General features: G+C 43.9%; 1 protein-coding gene across 2 annotated transcripts in view; it reads left to right on the forward strand.

Annotated features, from left to right (window-relative positions):
• Pdk1 (Phosphoinositide-dependent kinase 1) overlaps positions 1-22,084 on the forward strand; it is a 316,010-nt gene that overhangs the window by 270,645 nt on the left and 23,281 nt on the right. The window lies entirely within an intron of this gene.

Consider the following 22,084-nt stretch of genomic DNA (forward strand, 5'->3'; position numbering starts at 1 on the left):
GCCAGGTTGGCCTACGATACAGATACATAGGCGTCGGGAGATCGAGGCTGTAACGTGGAAAAAGGAGGAAGAAAGGAGGTCGCTAAGCGAATGAAAGAACGGGACGAGGAATCGAACGGAGACGAAGGAAACGTAGATGCAGGATGCTAAAGAAGGCTAGCTCGAGCTAGCGACCTTCTAAGGCCGCGTCGAGCGAATGCTCGCCATTCTCTTCGGCTTTTTTCTCTTCTTCCTTACCCGCTCCCATCTCCTTATCCTATCCTCTCCTCTCCATCTGAGTCGCCCACTCTCATCCACCAGACATTTCTTACTTCGTTGACGATGAAAGGCAGCGAGCGCATCAACCGCAAACGATGGAAACACAGAAAGCGCGGATCTTCTTTTCACTGCCTCTAACGTGCTCAAAGAAACTACTACGATCGACTTACTCTTCTTCTTCGACGTCATTCTATACTCTCTCTTTACGTTTCAGACACGATTCCTTCGAATATTTCGAATTGGGAACGAGATCGTCGTTTTTCAGATACGAATCGCGCAAAGATATAAAATATATATGATAGAAATTCAGAAGCGGGTCAAGAAAGAGATGGTATTGAGTTAGAGAAGAAATTGGGAAGCCCAAGTATCAAAGCCGGAACCAAAGTACCGTGCGTCGCCGACTTTTGTTTCCAAAAGTAAAAGTGAACGACTGCGATACGAAATGTGTACCATAATTAGAATTAACGCGATTTTATCGGCAAAGATTAGCCTCGGCTCGCAACGAGGCATTCCAGGAATGATCGTTTAATAATATTCCGTTACGTTGGACGTACAAGGTGAACCGGTGTGAAAGGTGATTGCAACGCGGATGCATTTTTATTCGTTTCCACTACTTTCAAGAAACGTATCCACGTTTCAGCCGATAACGTTCAACGAAATTCCAGATTTAACTTGCCGCCATGCGTCACTTCCATCATTTTTCATCTTTTATTATCGATTAATTATCCGTACACTGCGGAAGTTTAGACATTTATCGCGTATCAAATCGTAGAAAATGCGGGCATCTAAGGAAAGGAAACAAGAATTCGTAGAAACTGGTAGAGAGCAGATACATTTTTTAATAAATTGACAGCTACTTAATCAAAAGTTATATATATAATATTAGCAATATAGGATTCAATTCAATGATATCGATCCTGGGATTAGCTTGTTAAACATAAATTAGTAGCCTTCGAGACCTGGTAATGGATTTCAAGGGTGCACTCTTTATCCACGATCTTCGCCTCGTAAAATGGAACTTACGAGCAGAATTTCAAGGAGCTTCTCCTTAAATCGCGTCATCCGAAGCTTTAAAGCAGTCGTCTGCGAATTTCTCGTTTGGCTGGTAAATGTATTTGCAATGGGACAGCAATTTACGAGACAATGTTGCATTTAACGTAGCAATTGTTGCTCGAATCGACGTAGTAACAAGGAGAAAACTATTTGTCATTTGAATAAAATCGATGATTCTGATGATTTTCTTAAGAGAACATCAGATTTAAACGTTGGAATGTGCAAGTTGCGACGGTACAAAAAAAAGAGTGCACTTTGCAACGCATTGCATCTGCGCGATTTTGATGCAACGAAAACCGAGTCTGAAAACTGACTATGTCTGGTCGGTTCAAGTCACAGGAAAGACGTTTACGATTAGGTACCTGCTGTGAAAATCAATGTTCCATTCGAGACCGTCCATTAAAGTGCGGTCTATTCAAAGATTCTCGGTCGCTTAATCGGTAATTACGGTCGTGGAGGGCACGAAATTCTTCGGACAAAACTCCGGACCCGTCAGAAACACAGTAAATACATAATTTCCGGCAATTGAGTTATTAATCGGTAATGATGGTAATAACATTACTGAATCGTTCGTTGGTCGGCATCGATGGTGATTAAATAGACACGGTTTTACCGTTGAACGTCCAACTCTCTTGCGATTCCATCGCGGCGCTGTTAAGGGGCAAACGCGTCGGACCGGCTAATTTAGCCCGTTAGCCCTAGCGAGATTATCGTCATTAACTCGTGACGATCATTCGAAAACACGGAACGTGTGTAACTTTCTTGAACACTGAATGTGAACGGGGAAAGTATTAGATTGTTGCTTGCTATCAAATGGTAGATTTTGAAAGGTAGAAAGTCCAACGTCTTTTGATGACACAAAATGTGTTGCAAAATACCACTTGTGGCATATATAAATCTAAAGCTCAAAGTTCGACGAAATGACCGGCTAAACGTAAATGTATGAAGATTCACATTCTAACGATGTTTGGTGTGAGTAGAAGTTCACCGTTTCTCTTTCACTGGTTCGAGCGATTTGTTCGTTGCATCGTTGAAGCTGAAGAGCAGCGTTCTTCGCGTTTAGTCAACATCCCTGCTGCGAGCCGACAGGGCAAGAATAATGAAGCCGCTCCAGGAACTTCAGCCTCTCGATTCGAGCCGATAACTCGGGCACGCCTTCGACTTCTCTCGGCTGGCTCAAAGAATGCAACTCGACTGGTGAAGCAAAACGTCATCCTTCTTATTTTATATACATATATATTTTTCTTTTTGCAAACTTCGATTCGAGCGATCTTCATCAAAGATCTAATACAAGGTTGGCGAAGCCGCGCGCGAAGATTGCTGATCCTGTAGGAGGGCGAAGCGCGGCTAACCATTCGAAGAACGAATTCATTTCTACCAAGCAACGACTCTGTCCTTGTTCGGCGAAGGAATGGCTTAAGAGGATCCTCGCGTGTCCTGGCAGGCAACGGCCGCTCCTACCTAGTCGACATTCCCCGGATACCAAGCGTTTTCTTCGCTTTTGCTTCCAGCGAAACCGTGGCTCTCTCGCGTGTGGGGGCACGTCGATGACGAAAGTGCACGCGAGATATGCACCGACGTTCGATTGCTGTTCAAACTGCTTTTCCAGATACGCCGCGTCGTCTGTACGGCGACGACCAACCGAGACGCTACTTCCGGCCCTTCATGGCCACCCTTGACCATTGCACAGCTTTCTGGCCAAAATGGTCGACGATAAAAGCCTTCCAAGAGGAACGGCATCGCTGGCAACCTGCCGGGAATTAAGTGATTTTTCAACAATCGCAGCTCGAATGATGCTTCCAAGATGCTATTACACGCTATTTTGAAATGTCGAACGATTATGGTTTATGGTGGTATTACTGCCTTCTAATTGGAACGTGTCCTATCTGGAATCAGTTCGCGCGATCGAATGTCCGCCACGCGCGCTCGGTATCGCGTAACTCTCGACGCTCGCGAAAACGGGCCCGGAATTCGATGGCCAGTCCGCATCGAAGGCGAAACCTCGAGGAATCGCGACGGTGGCCACGAAACGGGCACAAGACACGCCTCGAGGAGGAAATACCGATGCAATCGGACACGTAAGATGAAGAAACCAACGGCGATCGCGGGCATTTAAACGTGCCCGCGTAACGTCGTTCATTTTGTTTTTTTTCATCGAGAGAACACACGCTTCGCATCGTTGTACCGTAGAATCGCGAATTCTTTTCAAAAGTTTGTTCTATTTGGCAAATATACCGGTCGTTTCCATTCGTATGAAATGCGTCTCTGCCATTTCCTGATTACGGTCGTACGATGCCATTCTTACCAGATTGCGGAAACTTTGCGATGGCTCTCTATAACTGTTCAATGATATGTACCGAATAACTGTTCAGGATATTTAAATGAAAATTGTCCGCTGAAACTGAACAACGATCTTCTGTTATGAATCTCCATTCACAGGCTGTGCATCGACAGGATAATTCGATACCCGTTAATTTCCTGTTATGAGTTTCAATTAATTTAAGATAACAGTGAAAGATAATAAAATCTTCTGCTCTCTTTTTTTCTCTGTCTTAAGTTGATGCTCGAGAAAACGTAAGAAGGCGAAGGGGAGAAAAGGAAACAACAACGGCGCAAATACGAGCCGGCCCGTTGTCAACATAGCCATAAAATTGATATTTTCCCGATATTCCCGGGGGCAATAAATTCTCCGCTCGAGCGTTTAACCGAGTGGTGTTTACAAGCGGATAATCTTGGCGATCGGCACTCGAGGAACGTCGTCCTCGAGGAACGATCCACGCTATTCGTGTCAATTAGCAGGCGGACAGGTGCACGCGTACCGGCCTGCTCGGGGGCTCCTCGGCGAGCGTGAAAAAGCGCGAGCGGATCGGCGTACGGGTCGCACTAATTGCGCCGCGGTGCAAAACGACGCCTGATGCTTAGACCTGACGTAACGTTCGGTCAACGCTTTCGAGGAATCGAGGTCGTCGCGAGACGACGACGCGTGGCGTGGCGTGGCGTGGTGTGCCGTTCCGTTCCGTTCCGTGCCGTGCCGTGACGCCCCGTAGTTCTCGAGTTAAACGCAAAAGTGTTTGCATTTCCAGCGGGTAACGCGATACACGCGAAACCGCATCGGTTTTCTGCACTTTCTGCTGACCCCGCACCGTGCGATGCATATATTCTAATTGCTGGAACGCGGAAGCGATACGCTTCTCTCGCGGCACGCCGCTCGAACACGTTTAACTCGATCGTCGAGCAAGGGTTGGTCCGGTGATTTTCATCGAATATTCAAAGAAAAGTCTCGTTCTCCTTTCGATCTATCAATTTTCGTTGCTCGTTTCACGATTCATCGGGAAAAGAAGTTTCCCCGCGAGGAGAGCAGCAATGTCGTTGGAAATATGCCGGCATATTAAAACACGGAACCACCGCGTATTTCTGCTACCGGCATCGGTAATAGTCGATAAAAGTCCTCTTATATATATCGTTATAATACCGAACGTACCAGGAGCCGGCTTTATAACGCCGATGGGCAATAAGAAAAGCTGGAAGAAGTCGGGACGGATGGATATTACAGGATGGATCCGGTACTTCGGCTAGAAGATTTCGATAGAGAAAGAGTAGACGCAATTCCGAGGCTCGCGAACGACGCTGAAAGACGATTTTCAAACTGTTCCATCCGGCATTGTATTGCATTTTCTCGAAATCTTTGACCAGACGTATGTACGTCTTTCTACGTTCACCGAGATATGCATTCCACTTCCTTTATCCCATACATATTCCCTTTACACAAGGTTTTATTTTCCGAGAACTCGTATGGCGCAATTTTCGGATTTCTTCAGAATTCATGCAATGGAATCATCGTCCATAATCTAAACACAAAGCTCCGAGTTTCAATAGGATCTATGATTCTTGTTTATATTCTTTCCCGTACTTATGTCGAGGAAGTTGCTGAGTCGGTTACATCCTCGTTGAATTATTGTAATTTATTCGCGCGTCGAATTTGAAACTCAAATCCCGACAGTACGACGTGTTTTCTGGATTATAGATCACTAGTTCCACCTTTTTCCTGTCCCGAAACGGGTACCCAGCGTTCTGTATTCTCGAGATGCGAAGAAGAGGAAAGATGCGGAGGCAATTGGTCAAGAGCGTCACTGGGTCTACTTGTGACAAAAATGCCAGCAAGTTCGAATATTATATAATCTAGAACGAACGATTTCAGAAGCGTGCAAGAAAGTATTGTCATCAGAAATTCTTCCGATCAGATAACAAAGTTCAACACTGTAGCGTTTCTTGTACAGCACGATTAAATGGAAACTAGTGACAAGTAACTTTGATCTCATTTCAAAAGGACAGACTCTTGCATCCTTAATGTACCACTGTTCGTTGCTCAATGCTTTGTTACGGCCTTCAGGATATCTATCCTCCTTATGGACATCAACTCGCTAATTGCGACAACAGCCTCGTTTCGATATAATGGAAATACCAGTCTCCCATTTACCGTGCAGTTTATATAATTTACTAAATATATCGCTTTTCTAACGTCTAACTAATCACGCCGCCGCGCCGGATCGTTCATAATTGTCTTCTTTAAAAGGCGAACACTCTTAGCTAAAGAGCCACTGTTTCTTTGGATATAATGGCTATACTTGCCTTCAATTTGCCGTGTCATTTGTAGATGATCCGCAATTATGTGTTTGTTGCAACAATGTGTAATTGACTCGAGTTAGTTGAAGAATTTTCATGACAGACGAGTACATTTTCCCAACGTAACTCTTCGCGTACCGAGCAAAGGTGTCCAGGTAAACCGGTATGAGACAACGCACCGATGGTTACCAGCTTCGTCGAGTACAGCCGAGCCACATCCGGTACAGCGGAGCTTCTGCCGCAGCAGGTTCGTTCCAGATAAACAACCACATACAACCGCGGTGGTTTCTCCGTACTTCGACGAATCATTCTCGCTAGATACTCCTATTGAAACCTAACACGCGGACGAACCTTTATCCGACGATTCCATCGACTTCGGAGACCTTATTCCATTAGGACGCGCAAGGCGAGTCATTGAGCTCGAAGGTGTTGAAGACGGACCGTGGCTAATAGTAGTCGGGGCGGCATTAAACGTGGCAGAATGAAATGTTGCCGTTTAAAGTCGCTGTACTTCGCAATTTTTTACAGCGACATTCCCTTGGCTCGGTGTAGTTTAGCTCGGTCCGTGTACAGTTAGTGGAAGTCGCGCGCCATTTTTACGGAGCTGAGCGCGCGACAGTGCGGCGTTTCTGCGCCGACACCGAGTAAATCAAGAGGTAATCCAACGGCCGAGCATCTCGATCAGTGTTCATCCGTGGAACTGATTTACGCGGCGATAACCTGTCACGAATGCGCGCACGGTTATCCAGCTACATTTCGCGACATCTGGCTAATTACACGCGAGGGTACTTAACATCTTAAAAATCCGCGGTGGCATCGTTCTGCGAATCGCGAGATCGAAGCGTAATTACGGGACTCGAAGGAAGAACAGAACACCACTTTCCTAGCCAATCTCTTTCTTGTACGACCGATCCTTCTCGCCTTCTTGCCGGCTGCTTCGTGACTCGTCCGTTTTTATCCAAGCGCGAACGATAAACGGACGTTAAAGACGCGAACGTTAAGTATTCGCGAACCACGATCGAGATAGGCTCGAGCAATTAACCCTTTCGCTGCGAATGACGTCTATGTACGTCATGGAAAACTGACCGTTCGTTGCGAAAGTCGTATAGATACGGATATCGATTGAGATTGCGAATTGTTATACATAGTGAATTGCAACGAGGCAAAGATTCCTCGCAAGAACGTGAGAATATCGCTGTAGGAACTGCAGCTCGGGGAAATCTCCGAGGAGAAAGAAACTCGGGACATCGCCGTTTTCCCTAGGGAAACTTACCATGCTCGGTACTGTACAATCCAGGCATCGATTACCGAATCATTAAGCGCGCATTGGAAACAATAACGCGACAGCAAACGAGACTCGACAATAGCCGGACAATAACGAGCAGCAAATTTGTTGGAAAGCAACAGTCCAAGGGTGGTCTGCAGTCCGACCTTACGCGGCGTCGCTAATTAACTCTCTGCATCCGGGTAATTGCACGACGCAGGCATGCCATAAAACGACACGGCCAATAACTAGAAAGCCTGTATCAAACGATCGTTACGATTCGCGGTACGCTGAGTAAAGGATCCCATAAATGTACGGGTTCGATGGCGTGGAACAAATGGGAACATATCTGAACGCAATAACGGAGAACAACGAGCATACGTGTCGCGGTTGGCAAGAATTATTGATTATTCTTTTTCCTCCTGTTAGAATGTCTCGATTTCCCAATGAGATCCGTTCGCAACGGCGAACTTGTCACCGAGCGACACCGAGTTTTATCATATAATTCGAGTTCAAGGCGACGCGTGACTAGTTTCTACGCGAAAAACTTCCCTTGAAATCGGATGTAGGACAAGAATCCCACGAGGGATTTCCATTTTCCGCCTCGACGACAACTCGGTGGCTTTAATTTAACCACTTAGCTGCCACTTCCGCCGCAGGGTATCGACGGAAAGCCCCGAAGGAATTCTTGTCGAAGACACCCAGCTTCGACAGCGGCCCGGAATGGACTCTGGAATGCCGGAAATTCGCGGAACAAGGACGATTGGTATAGCTAATGTTCCTTTCGTGGCTGATACATTGACAAGAAGGGAAACGTAGTGTTATCACACTGGCAACAGTTATTGGCAATGGTAATACCGTGTGCCTTTACGAGAAGGGGATGTCGAGGATACGGATTGCACCCTATCGACACGGGGAGATAAGAACGTGGACAATTGCATACGAAATCGTGACCGAACATTCCTTCCATGGTATTCTCGAGATTATATATTTAAATTTAAGATATATCGAAAGCGTGAAGCAAAACGAAGATAATCCTTTCACGCGTCGGTAATTAACATGTACATCGGACGCGACTCAAAGTGATTTACTATCCTTAGAGAAGACAATCCTTATTACCAAGGAATTTCTTCGCGAAGGGGACATTAGCGGCACTGGAATTCGCATCTCGATGTAAGTAGCGTAACAATCGCGATACGTAATGCCTGTACAGCTGCTATAGGGTAGCGTAGAACGCGTAACGACACATCCAGGCATCCGTACGTTTCCTGCTGGCCGGGTAAGCGCGTCGAGTAAACATACCTCCGAGGGTCCTCGATTCTCCTAGCGGCTGGAATTTATCTGGATACCTGTTGAACATGCAAGATGGATCGCTACGCGCTTTCCCGGCTTGACTTTCGCCCAGGTTTCTCAGTTAATTATCGCGCCCGTGCGAGCAGCTCGCGTCCTCGTTGTTAATCGATCCTCCCGTGCCGCCGGTCCGCGTTTCGTCACTCTCGAAATTTGCGAACGGTACCAACGATTAACACGTCGATCCTCCATTACGGTCAGAGCGAACCCTTTCCTCGGTGAAATAAGAGTGAAGAATATTTTCGAGCAGATCAAAGGCACGTCGTCGGGACGAGTTTGGCCTCCACGTGTCGTCCACCTCGCACGTTCACCTGGCCGCATCACGAAACGCGTTACGTCAGAACGCAGCGTTCAGGCCACAGGTCGTGAACCCCGCAACAGTTGACGGAAATAACCGACCTAACTCTCTTAGCACCGCGAGACTAACTCGAGAGATGTACCCGTGATACTATCTTTACTCTTTTTACCCCCACTGGTTGACGAGACGCGCGAATACTTTAAGTACCGTTCACACGAGCTTGAGCTTGAAAGAGAAAAAAAATCTCGAACCAAGGAAAAATGAACGGCGAGCAGGAAATTAAAGAAAGGTTAAAGCTATCTTCTAGATACGGTAGGAAAATATATGGTTTACAGGAAAGTATCCATTCGGATCCGTTCACGTTTTCCCTGGCGCGAAATTTCTCTTTCTCACGATGAGGATTTCACCTCTAAGGTTAATATCAAACCCATCACGGATCGTTCGTTCCGAGATGTACGGTGAAAAGCGTGGATTTGAAAATAGTATCTGAAGGAACGATCTGAAATACTGCAGGGTTCTGGATGTCGGTCATTCGGCCGGTGTGAGCAACGCTTTTCGACGTTTGTCTCGGCTATGTTTATGCCGTGTCGTCTTGTGGCGTCGAACCGGATTTATCCGGCGCTCTCGGTGCACCGGCTACTATACCCGCGACACCTTACTCGACTTGGCAAAGTGACTTTTCCAAAGATAAATATAGCGGACGATCTCGGTACAGTCACGCTGTTCCCCAGTCGAAGCTACGCGAAAGGACGTTGTTGTTGATCGAAGAGAAGGGTATCGAGCGAACGTCCTAATGAAATAGGATCATTTGTAAATGGGACTCGTTATTTGCCCACACCTTGGATACAAATACTTTTTACTGCGAATCGCCTCGAAAAACGTATGAGCAAAACTTCCTGCATAATTATACTTACAATTAGTTTGATATCGACCAAACGTTATTTCCCGGCATCAACGTTATCACCACTGACAGACAGCGTCTAGCTGCTTTTTCAGCCTGTAACATCTGTTCCATATTCCATTAGGAAACTTTTAATCGGCCAGGAATTTGACAACCGGTGAATTCTCAGCTGAATGATAAATTTTGACAGACAACGTCTAGTTCACGGATAGAGAATCCTTTAGAGCAGACAAACGTTTTTAAATCGTGATTTCTTAAAAGGCGTTAGAAAGAGGGCATACACTTGCCGTTATCTCTTTTTTTGGCACATGCTCTCACCGTTGCACGGTTTGCAATCGTTTTGATTAACATTCCGCATTATCTACGGTAGCCCGTTTGAACCTGCTCTCAAATTGCCGCGTTACACAGCGGAATCGATTCTTCACGGTTGCAACAAAGTTGAGGAAGCTCGTTAATTAGCAATTTCGCGACGGATTCGCGACGTCCAAGGCACCGAAAGACGGTGAGACGCGAAGAAAGGACGCTTCAAAACTCGAAGCTCTGACGCTTCCTTATAATTTCTTCGATAATTGACGAAGCTTGAACGATTGGTAGTCGCAACAGCGTACAACGTTTATCGAACAGCTTAACTCGTCAACGAGACACTTTTTTCGTTTCATTATCATGGAAATGGTGTCATGGCGACGAACAGGGTGCTTCCAACAGATAAGAATTTTCACCTGCGCCTCATCGTTATACCGTTAGTCGAGTTGTTCGTCGTGATCGAAACCTTCTACTCTCCTTTGCTCGAGAAATAAATAAAATCATCGTGGATTCGAGTGTGATTCTATAAACAATTTCGTCTGATCTAGTGTCAGGATTCAGGATGATTGATTCAAGAATCGTCTAGTATTATCGGGTCGAAAGTTGGCCCGTCACGATCAATCGTATCGTTGGGCGAAATTTCTGGTCGGAGTATCGTAATTCCTAGAAAGGAACGTACGTCAACGGTATCGTCGGAGCCCAGCACCGCGTCGTAATCGAACGCTTCCGCCCACGGGAAAATCTGACGTTCGTCGAAAGACGCGATAAGAATTTTCGCGGGCGGATCTAGAAGCTCGTCGACGCGTCACAGAAACTCTGACGAACGCTGCGTCGTCATGGATTGCGTCAAAACGATCGGCATAATAATAGAAAAGGATATAAATTAAATCATCTCGTAAATGACACCAGAAATTTTACTATTTCCATCGAACTCTGTTAATTCGTAGAGGAACAATAGTTCTCTCCTTCTTTTACGCGGATCAAATCAAGAGTTACGAGCGTGATAAAAAAGAATAAAAGCGGATGACGTTTACCATAACTCGTGACGACGTTCATTTTAACGTGCACTCCACGAAAATGTCCCGAGTATATTTAGTCCACGAAACTGAGTTTCGCGATCAGTCAGCATAATCATTGACGCCATCATTGGCACAGAGATTTGGCCACAGATCTTTCGACTACGTCACCGATTTCTTTTTTTTCAAACGTGCCAACTATAGTCATCCTTAGTGCAAAAAAAGAAACGGTTTTTCGAGGAGTGATTGTATTTCACTAACGTGAAAAAGCGAAAATTAAGGAAGAAAGGGAAGCATGTCTTGCGAGAAGCAACGAAGCGGAAACTGGCATTTTCTACGATCGTCGAGGAGACTGATCTCGGTAAGTCACAAACGTAATCGACATCCTGGAGCGGGGAATGAAACTTTAAGGAGCTTCCTGTATAATTTGAGAATCTTTCGTGAATTTTCGAAGGGGTTTCCTTCCTTTTCTTTCAACGACCAAACTTCGACACGGACAATTGATTCTTCTTTATTATACTCTACAGACAGTTTTCTCGTTTGTTCCTTGGCATCACCAAGGAACGCGGATATAAAGGGTGTCTCTCAAGAAGATGATCCCCTTAAGGGTGGTCAGATAAAGAAAAGATATTCCTTGTATCAGTTCAAAAGATACGGCATTTTTACGGATCAAAATTGAAATATCAAAAAACTCCTATGTTTGATATTTCTATTTACTCTGTAATCGGACTTTTATCTATTTAGTTGGAATGCGCATGGTATCTTCGAATAAATACCGATTGCATAGTTTCGTGGAAAGTGTTGTTTGCAGACAGTGTTCGCGAATCGTTTTAATCGATTTCCGGGCGCCACCGTGATCCAACCCTTACGCCAAACGCGGAGTCTCCTCCGTTCTTGTTGTTGGCACGCGGCCCGATCCGGCCTGATCTACGTAGCCGGATAAATCAGTCGTGTGTCGTTTTCAACCTGTGACGATTCGCCACGTGACGTCACGTTACCCCTTACGTACGCGGCAGAGTTTATTTCGTAGAACGACGCTAGTTTCGAAAATACTCGGAGCTTTTTAGGAATAGGTGACCGTAATCTAACGCGTTAATTATACCACCGATAATTGCAATTGAAATTTCGTCACAAAGGATTTATTTTTGATAGATCCTATAGATCCCAGGCGAAGGATGATCGTTCGATTCTCGAATTTCCTGCACCATGACATCGATTCTCGGTTATTTGCGTGACGCTTTATATTCGCCAATTAACCGTCAGCTATCGCGTTGTTGTTTCACGGTCGAACGAAACGGAAAACGTAACGCGTCGTAGGGCGGCGCGGCGCGATACCAGGCGACGCGACGCAGACTTTATTAGGCGCCACTTAATTTCCCGCGTTCTCCCGGTAATCGTCGATCGAGCGCCAGGCGAGAACGCGACGCTGGACAGCTGTAATTGCGAGAGGATTGCCGCGATCGAAGGCCACAACCGAGACGGCAATTACAGACACATGATTACAGCCTTGGATTCGCGAGTCGTTTGACAGATATACGGTGTTTTAGGTGCAGTTATTTTTATGCGCGTCCATTACGATAGAAATTCCTGCCAAAGTATACAGCTCGATAACCGAGAATTAGCTACGATAGAGCGGCGTGCCGATCGTAAGAATTTCATGGCAATTTCCACTTTCTAAGTTTCATAAAGCGTGCAGGTATATATTATAGTAGTATTAGACATGTTATTTGCTGTATAAATTAATTCGGTGCCTTTTCAACTTTTCTAACGGAAAATTTATTTACAAATGTCATAATACCTCCAATCATTAATTCTTGTACAGTGGAGTCTAGATCAATCGTGATATTAACTTAAAGTTGAGCCTCTCCATGGCTCTCTCCGTGGTCCGCCATTCGAGAGTTAAAATAATCGTTATCATTATCATATTCTCGCGTCATTTTTCAAGTTCACAGAAGCACGGAGAAATATTCAAATTACAAGCGATTTGCATTGAGGGTTACATAAATTTTTCAATAATTATATCAGCCGAAAGGCAGCGTATTACTTATGGAATGGCCGGATAAAAAGAAATGAGTCACCGGGACGAAGCATCAAATCGTAAATCAACCCCAAATCGACCTATTTTTCCAGCCTAAAATTTAATATTCGTAAATGACGCATGTTCATAAAGGGGAGAAATTATTATAGGGGGAGAAGGAGCGTAGGATGAATTATTGCGTTCTTATATGAAGCGTTCGAGTCGACGTCGCTTGTCACCATAACGCTACTCACGCGATATCGTCGATCGATCGACGATTACGTTGACGACCACGATACAATGTTCGTTAATCGTTCCGGCGATCGAGAGATGGGAAAATAAAAATACTAGACACGAGGAAGACTTTTAATCGCGAAACTAAGTTGGCAGATTACGCAACGACAGGTGATAACCCCGGCGTTTTGTTGCTTCGTCGTGCGGTGTATACACTTTCAACTTGAGCTAACGAAGATCTAGGAGATGTTCTCCAAGGAAGCTTCCTCTCAAACAACTTTTCGCGTTCACCTTTTGCTATTTTTCTACGGATAAATTTCATGCTGATACTGTTTTCCTTATTTCACAGAAATACATAATTCCAGTATCTCAATTAACATCGTTAGAGTCAACGATTACATACATTTCGTATTCGGTCAGTGTATCAGCAAGTCCGATGTTTATTGTTTTATTGTTCGAGGCGGACATTATTCATCCGTATTGTTTGAGCAAACAGCGGAAGCAATTATTTGCCGCGCGTCACTCCAAATACATACAAAGTATTCAGCTTCATCGTAAGCTTACGGTGGTTCGCGTAAGAAAATCGCTCGGTTTTATTAGGCTCTCTCTATTACGTGTACGGTCGAGGCTACACGTGTACGCGTTCATTCGGAAATTAACAAAAAGCCACGATGCTTCGCAGGTGCGAACACGTGCAGCTGTGTTTCCAGCTGGATCGGCTACCCATCCGAAAGAGACACACGGCTCTTCACGTGAGAACCACTCGATTTGCTTATGCGAATCATCCGTCTAATTTTACCATCACCGATACAAATTAATTATACTTAATTGATTATTCGAAACTTATTCGATAGATTATACGAGTTTACGCTGAAAGTTTTGAGAATCACAATGGTCGTATTAAATATTGATTAATACGAGTATCCTTTTGGACAATTGTAGATCACAAGGTTGGACTTTACGTTAGGACACACAAAATTATTGATTTTTTTTTATATACCTTAATAGAATATTAGTATAAACCAGGGATCACCAAACTTTTTGAGAAACGGGTAGGATTGAAATTTTTATAAACACGGGGGCCAAACGAAAAATATTCCTATTGAAATCCTATTAGAATAATAATTTACACTGCATGTGTAAACAAATATAGTTTATATCGGAATTTATATTGGAAAATATCTATTAAAATGTACCAAATCACAATAGAACAATAGAAGAATCGTTGTCGTGTATTCACAATCAAATCGTAAAATTTTATAAAATTAATATTTATAAATAAAATTCGGGAGCCGGATGAAAATCTTTGGAGGGCCGAATCCGGCCCGCTGGCCGTAGTTTGGCGACCGCTGGTATAAACAAAAAGATGAATAATTTTGTGTGCTTCAAAGTGAAGTTCAACCGAGCACAAAACTATGTAAATTCTCGTAGATCCATCGAAATAGGATGTAATTTATTGAAACCGGTGACGTGACCGGCTAAATTCATAGACCACGAGAGTGCACGTACAAGCATAGAGTCGATTCGTAGGTTTGCGCGAGACTGTCAAACGTTTGCGTCGGGCAAACCTCGTGAATCCACTCAGGAAACTCTTCTTCAACCCCCGTCGTCGCGACGTCCGAATATCAAGCCCTAAACGCGTATGTGACCCTCCGGCCAGGAGCACGACAGGCATAAAGCGCGCGTATATGCCTGCGTGCAAGACGCGCGTAACTTTCGTGGTAGATACCGCCACGAAACGTGGAACACGAGCCAACCTCGTTACGATACCAGAAAACAAGCGAAAGAGGGTACATTTGTATCGTGAATTATTGACCTGCTTCCCTTACGAATTTCCATCTTCGTGTTATCGTCTATCCTCGTTACCGGCTATCCCTTTGCTAAACTGTCTCGCCGATTCGTGCCTCTAGATACGCTATATTCATTGGCGCGACTATGATTTTATTCTAGGCTGAGCTAACACCGTTAGAAATTTAGAAATTTAAAAATTTTGAAAATCGGGAATATTTCAGCGAAGTTCGAGTTACTTCAACTTTGTACTATAAATTGTCACGAATTTCTTTTTTCGACGCCTAATATTTCCAACTGAGCGTAACGAATCAGGACGAGGGAGAAAAATCGGGCTGAAAAATAGTAGGTGGAACTAGTATATGTAAATCCCGAGGGGAAAGACAGAGCTTCAAGCTCGTTCGAACAAATTCTCCCTGGCTTCGTCGTTTATTTTTTTTTTCCTTTTTCCATGATTTTATCGCATGGTCCCTGAGTTGCACACGATCACGAGGACTCCTCGCTTTTGTTCTATTTCCAACGGCTTCCATTTGACGAACTAAATATAACGCGTCTCCGCCGTTTTCGTGCATTAGGATTAATTTTCGTCGCTGTGTACCGCTTTTAATAGAACCGCCACGCTTTTCCGTTCCCCTTCCGCGACCGTCTCGCTGAGAGATAATTGAGGAACGATTTCATGATGCCAAAACGTGCTTATACACTCGTAGAAATTCGACGCGAGACTGTCGATACCTCCAGGTATTTTCTATGATTGAAATAGAGCAAGGATATCGAGTGTACCTACTCGTTAAATTTGGAAGGTGAAATACTTAATTGAGTCGACTGATGCAGTAGAAAAGATCGCGCTTAGTCAGACACTTTTCCTAGAGGAGCCTGATTTAATGTAACACTATTTTGAGAACTTCCTATAATTTAATCTTCATACCATGAAATATATTGCAATCGAATCGAGCACTTCATAGTATCATGAAATTTCACAGAAAGCACTTTACCAAGTGAATTAAAAATCGCGTTTCACGATACTAAAGCGAGTCGTAAAGACAGCTCTAGAGTAGCCCGTAGGCGACCATTGTCTCTGAAGCGTCATATATCAAAGTGCTCGCTAAATAAGTGACCACAATTCTACCTATCAAAAACAAGATTTCCGTGCTCGGTTTTGAAGTAAATCCACATAAAAGAGTTCTATAAATACCGTGAATCAGACAAAAAATTCTCGAGTGTCTGTTACTCCAGAAATGTTTAACTTTGATAATTGAAGAACTTAAATACATTTATAGACAGTCGTAAGTTAAGAAAAGTAAACGAAAAATTTTCAATTTGACTTAGAATCCTCTTTATTATCATCTATAATATTTATGTATGTATTCCCTGCGTGAAGGATCGAACAATTGCCGTGATTAATTGCCTCGAAAAGTAGCAGAAAGCACGAAATGATGGAACGTTGTTTGCGTATCCTGTACGAAGAACAATTGTAGACAGTTTCAAGAAAAATGACGATGCGTTTCAACGGGTGGAAAAGTTTCTTTTGCTTCGTTACTTTATCCTAGAATAAAAAGTAATGGTCATTCTGATTGCTAATTACACAGGAGGGTGTTGGTACTTAAAAATTCGGCTCGGGCTCGGGTCGGGAATTTTTTTCGGGTTCGGGAGAAACTGCACATTTATTCGGGTACCCTTAGTTTCGGGACTGGAATATCAACTCGGAATTCTATCCGATCCGACCCGACCCAAGGCTCGGGTACTCGCGCACTCTTAAAAATGAAACTTTACCGTGACATCAAACGGTGTCAAAATTTCCAGGATTTTGCAGGTGTCAGTCGATTTCGCGCGATATCGGCGCCGATCCTGGAGCATCGTGTCCACCAGCGAGGCTAATGGAAAATGTTACGTTGAAATCCGATATTACGTTTTGACAGGCTTCCAGTGCCTGGTTGTCGCGGATTACGAAACAGAAACATTTGGCGATACCATCCGTCGCGTGTACCTCTTTCTACAGGTATTCGTGTTCGTGCGGCCGTTGTAATAAAGTAATCAATACTAGAAACTCGACTAATTATTAACATATTATCGCGTGCCATAATTAGTCAATGACTATTTGATTGTATCAAACGACGTTATCGAAGACAGGGAACTGATTTCGTCGACAAGCGTGCACGAGGAGGATCGTTATCGTGTCGTGACGACATCACGATTTCATGGACATAAATATTTTCTTCTGGGATTCCAGGAGACTCTGCTTTCGAAATCCATCCGTTTCCTGCTTCCCTCGATCTGTTTACACGGTGGAAATCGAACGACGGAAGAAAGGTTTCCAGCTACGAAACGAAACAAACTTTAACGACGACTTTGACCCGACGCGTCGCGACGGTGAAAGAAGTCAACGGGGACGCGTGTCGGGAAACTATTTTTGGACGGCAGATGTAAAAGACACTGATAACGATTCCCGATAAAACGCTCGGCCCGGCTTATCGTTTCCAAAAGCGCGCACAGAGTCAAGGACGTATTTAAATTTTGGTACACGTTATCTTGCCGGCCAATGGCTGACAAGCAGCCAATTTTTCGATATTATTTCTCTTTTCCAAAAGATCCCGTTATCATAAATGTGACCTTTTATTTATAATCTGAACGATGTCTCGTTCAAGTATATAAATAACGATCACGGAGGGAACGTTGCTGTAAAGGGGTTAACAAACCCTAATCACTGTAACCCTGTAGTTCGTTTTCGCGTGAAGAACCGTTTCATGGAATCAGGGAAATGACAGAGGAATGCAACGGCTCAATCACTGCTGTTTTCGCATAGTTCCTAGGGGCATTGTGTTTCTTTTTTAACGCCAGTCATTACGGTCGTTTTTTCGCCCGCGGCCAATTGCATGCACGTCCTGTGCGTGTACATAATGCAGCCCGCACTTTATGGCATAATATAACGTTAGAAACGGGTTACATTCTCGTTGGTATGCAAAGTGTCCGGTGGTTGTTTCGTGAACGCGATGCATTTTCAGTACACGGACGAGCTAGCGGATCATAGAACGAAATTCAAACTTGGGAACAGGATTCGAACGTATCGGAAAGACGACGACAAAACAACGGTCACGTCTCGAATTCTAATTGTTATTTAAGCCTCGCGAGGCTGAAAATAACACCGGATGAACTGATAAATACGTGGATCACGCTGTACCCGTTGCACGTGAACAAACAACGCGAACCGAACGAGGAAACCAATATACTCGACACAACTTATTATTATTCATTAACATTATCGCGAGCAAACAAATTTCTGTCTCCTTTTGGAAGCTCGGAGACAAGACTACGCTTGTTTTAAAAATAAATTTACAACTAGATAAGTGAAATTTTTCACCTCCTGGAGTAGCTTGGATTACATTAATCGAGAGATTTCAAGTTCAGATTGCCTTCTACTAATTGAAAATACGAGTTTTCAACTTCGCAATTCAGCGTTGATAGTTCTCGTTATTTCGCAGGAATTTAAGCCCTCTCGAAGGAGACCATCTTTTTTCGGGAATGTCTTTTATAATTAACACGGAGCGTGTACTCGAGGGAAATAATGGAAGCATAATAGAAACTGGATCATAGATAATACATTCGCTCGTAGCGTGGACGCGATTGGAGATAAGGTTGAAAATCGTCCTCGCGCTTCGTACGTATACGTCGGCCGTGATACTTTCGCGTGTCACCACGAGGATTATTTTCATTAGCAATCGTTTATTCGACTGCAATCTCACCTGCGATCACGTAATATCGTCCATGGTACACGTAATATTTTTATTCGACCGTACATCGGCTCGTTGTGTAAGTTTGTTTTCGTTAGGCTCGCGAAACTTTCCGAACATCCCGAAATCGACTGACAAAAATGCCAAAGGAACCTCTCCTTAACCTTTTAACCGGGGATGACGAGTTAACTCGTGATAAATCATTTGGCAGTACGCGCGTTCGGTAAGTCAGCTCCTCGATTAAAAGGTTAATTCAACTATCTATTTCTTGCTAAATATTTTTCTCCGCTCTTGAAGAATTTTCGAAATAAATGAGAAGAGTGACGAGTTACATGCTGTTGACGAATGTCTCGTCTGTCCAAAAAAAGAGAACGATACTTGGAAAAACGAAATGATAGGAATGGAAATACCGGTGTGTACTTTTAATTAGCTTGTGTTTTTTTTGTACTTTTAAATAGGTTGTTAGTCGGCTAATTGTACGCGCGATCGTTTACGCCGCAATTACTTTAATTCTTCCTTTACTTAGCGATCATTTCTGCTGAGTTTCACTCCCGGGATTATTTGAGAAGTTTTATTTTTATCGAAGTCTCGTTAAATATTTGTGGAGCAATTAATCATTCAACTTCGGATCTGAATCGACTCGATTTTAATATTCATAAGTACAAATTCGTGGAATCGGTACGCTAAGTTTCCGAGATAAGCTCTAAAAGCGTACGAAATTCCATCGTTTATCGTTGTTTCTCTTACTACACAGCCGCGGGTAGTAAATTTTTATTCTGTAAACAGATGTAAAAATCACTCGTCCTGATTTTTCTATCCGTAAACATCGTAGCCTAGGCTACGAAACTTTCGTAGCCAATTATGTATGCGTCAAGATAATGCCTGGAGGTATTTTCATGGAACGGCGGTGTTTCGCCGACGATGATGGCTCGTTCGAACGTAAAAATTCATCGAAACTCCGGGCAGCTCAAAAACAGCTGACGCCGCGTACCCAGCCGGTTGTAATTGCGTTATTATGCGTACGCCTCCTTGAGACGTCAACGCGGGAAAGGCGCCATCGTTATTGTTCTTATTATTTCGTGTAATCATATTTTGAGCGGTGCGATGTCGATATCGTTGCCTCTTGTTTTTGTACGAACCAAAGAAAGAGTAAAAACAGAAACGCATTCTCATTTTACGCTCACGCTGACACGATTTTGTTCAATCAGTCTCGTTAAAAATACATCTTTTTCTTGGTCGGCCTCGTTCACGAATCCATCGCGACCGAGCGGAGCCGAAACCGTCCGCGTCTCGTCGCTTCGGTTCGCGCAATCAGCCGGCAATAAAAACGAACGATCCTCGTTAAATGCGCTGTGTATGTTCCTCTCCGTGTTTTGCTCTCCTCTCCACCTGTTAGACGTCTCTGCTTTTTCCTTCCGCTATCTAATCGCTATTGCGGCCGATCGGCCGTTCATAAAATCGTTTTCGCGAAAACGCAGCGAGAAACTTTTCTATTCGCGACAATAGAACGATTTCATTGACGGATATAATTACACACCCGGTTATAATAATCGTGTGTTATTATAGCTGTCGCGGTAAACATCGATTCCACTGCAAAACATCGGCTATTTACCACGAAAATATCGTCGACGGTATTTCAGTGAGGAATAACAAGACCGCGAGCTAAAGCGAAAGGTAATTCTTTTGCCAAGAATCGGGTGTGTCATCTGTAGAAAAGATACGGGAGAAGAAAGGAAAAGATTGCGAGCATTCGGTTTAGGAGGCGCAAATATTTTTCAACTCGGTCTTGCATACAGGCTCGTTACGTCAGTGAAATCCGCGAACTCCGCTCGTAAATGCGATCTGTGCGAATGTAAACACGTGTCCCTATTTTTCCTTTAACTAATCTACGTTACTAATATTTGCGTGCCAACCGGCTTCATTTATTGCTGTCTTTTACGATCGTTTCTTCTTCTTCTTTTTTTTTCACGAGCAGAATAATCGCCAATATTCTTTTTTTCTTAAAATCAATCTCCTACTAGAAGCTGCCTTTTCGCGATCATTACGCGATCGTAAAGTCGATCCTTGATAACGTATACACATGGAAATAGAGACGATTTTAATTCATTTAACGCGTTCACTGCCATCGGACGATCGCAACACAATCACCGGAATCGTTGATCCATCTAAAACACATGTTACATAAAATGATATAAAAACGTTTCATTGGTTGAATCTAAATAAAGAAACAAAATAGATAGCGTTAGTCGGTCAGCGACAAAACCAGTGAAGTTCGCGATCCATCGATGCTCGATACCCTTTTGACTCCTCCGCGTGCTCGAAACTTTTCCAAACCGTTCGACGCCTTCCGACTTCGAGTGTTTACAAAAAGAAAGAAGGAAAAAACGAACACTCGGTTACACGAACCTTCCGATAACACTGCTCGAATGTTTTGACCGAATCGTGCTTCGATCACTAATCAGTTGCGATTCGCGGGTGGTCTAAATCGCGTATAAGTATCGAGCAAAGTAGACTTTCGTAGAGAAAATGGCGTAACGGTACGTTAATGTACTCCAATTTCACAAGTTGCAATTGATAAGAGGCAAGACAAATAAAAAAGAGTCACAAATAAATGACAACGAGTTCGTCAAAGTGTTAAACAACCGTGTGACGTAGTCCCGGTGAACGGTGTTCTTTCACCTGTGTGCTTTTTTCGATGGCTCATTATCGGTGCGCATGACGCACGGAGCCGCGTAGCTGCACGTGCAACAACGTTTCGAAGGAAAACAGAGGCCGGTAACGAGGACGGTAAGGAGAAAAAAATATTTTCGTTTTTTCGGCCACGGCGTGGCGCATCGCGTTGCAAGCTGTCTGATACGGAGACGCGAGTTTATACCTCCTCGCGTCTCGTCATCAGCGTGGCAAACAAACGTTTTATCGCCGGGATTATGCCTGTGCCTCGCGAATCGTTTCAGAAATTTTCGCCAAACCTCCACTCGCTGAAAGTCTGCCTTCGATAACGCGGTGATAAGGATCCTCCATTTTGGACCACGCGGAATGCTTTCGATCGCCGGATGCGCCAGATGCTTTGAACAAAAGGTAGTCTAATGAAAATGACTTTCGAAAAATCAAATAATTAATTTAAAAGTTATTTCGAAATTTAATTTCAAATGATATGTCGTGTGAAAATAATCATTTTTATCTGGTGCTTGAATTATCCGAACAAAGCAATCACATCGGTAAGTAGATATTTAAAATCAATGATCGATTAATCA

This window comes from Osmia lignaria, chromosome 9, assembly GCF_051020975.1.
Source record: "Osmia lignaria lignaria isolate PbOS001 chromosome 9, iyOsmLign1, whole genome shotgun sequence".
NCBI lineage: Eukaryota > Metazoa > Arthropoda > Insecta > Hymenoptera > Megachilidae > Osmia > Osmia lignaria.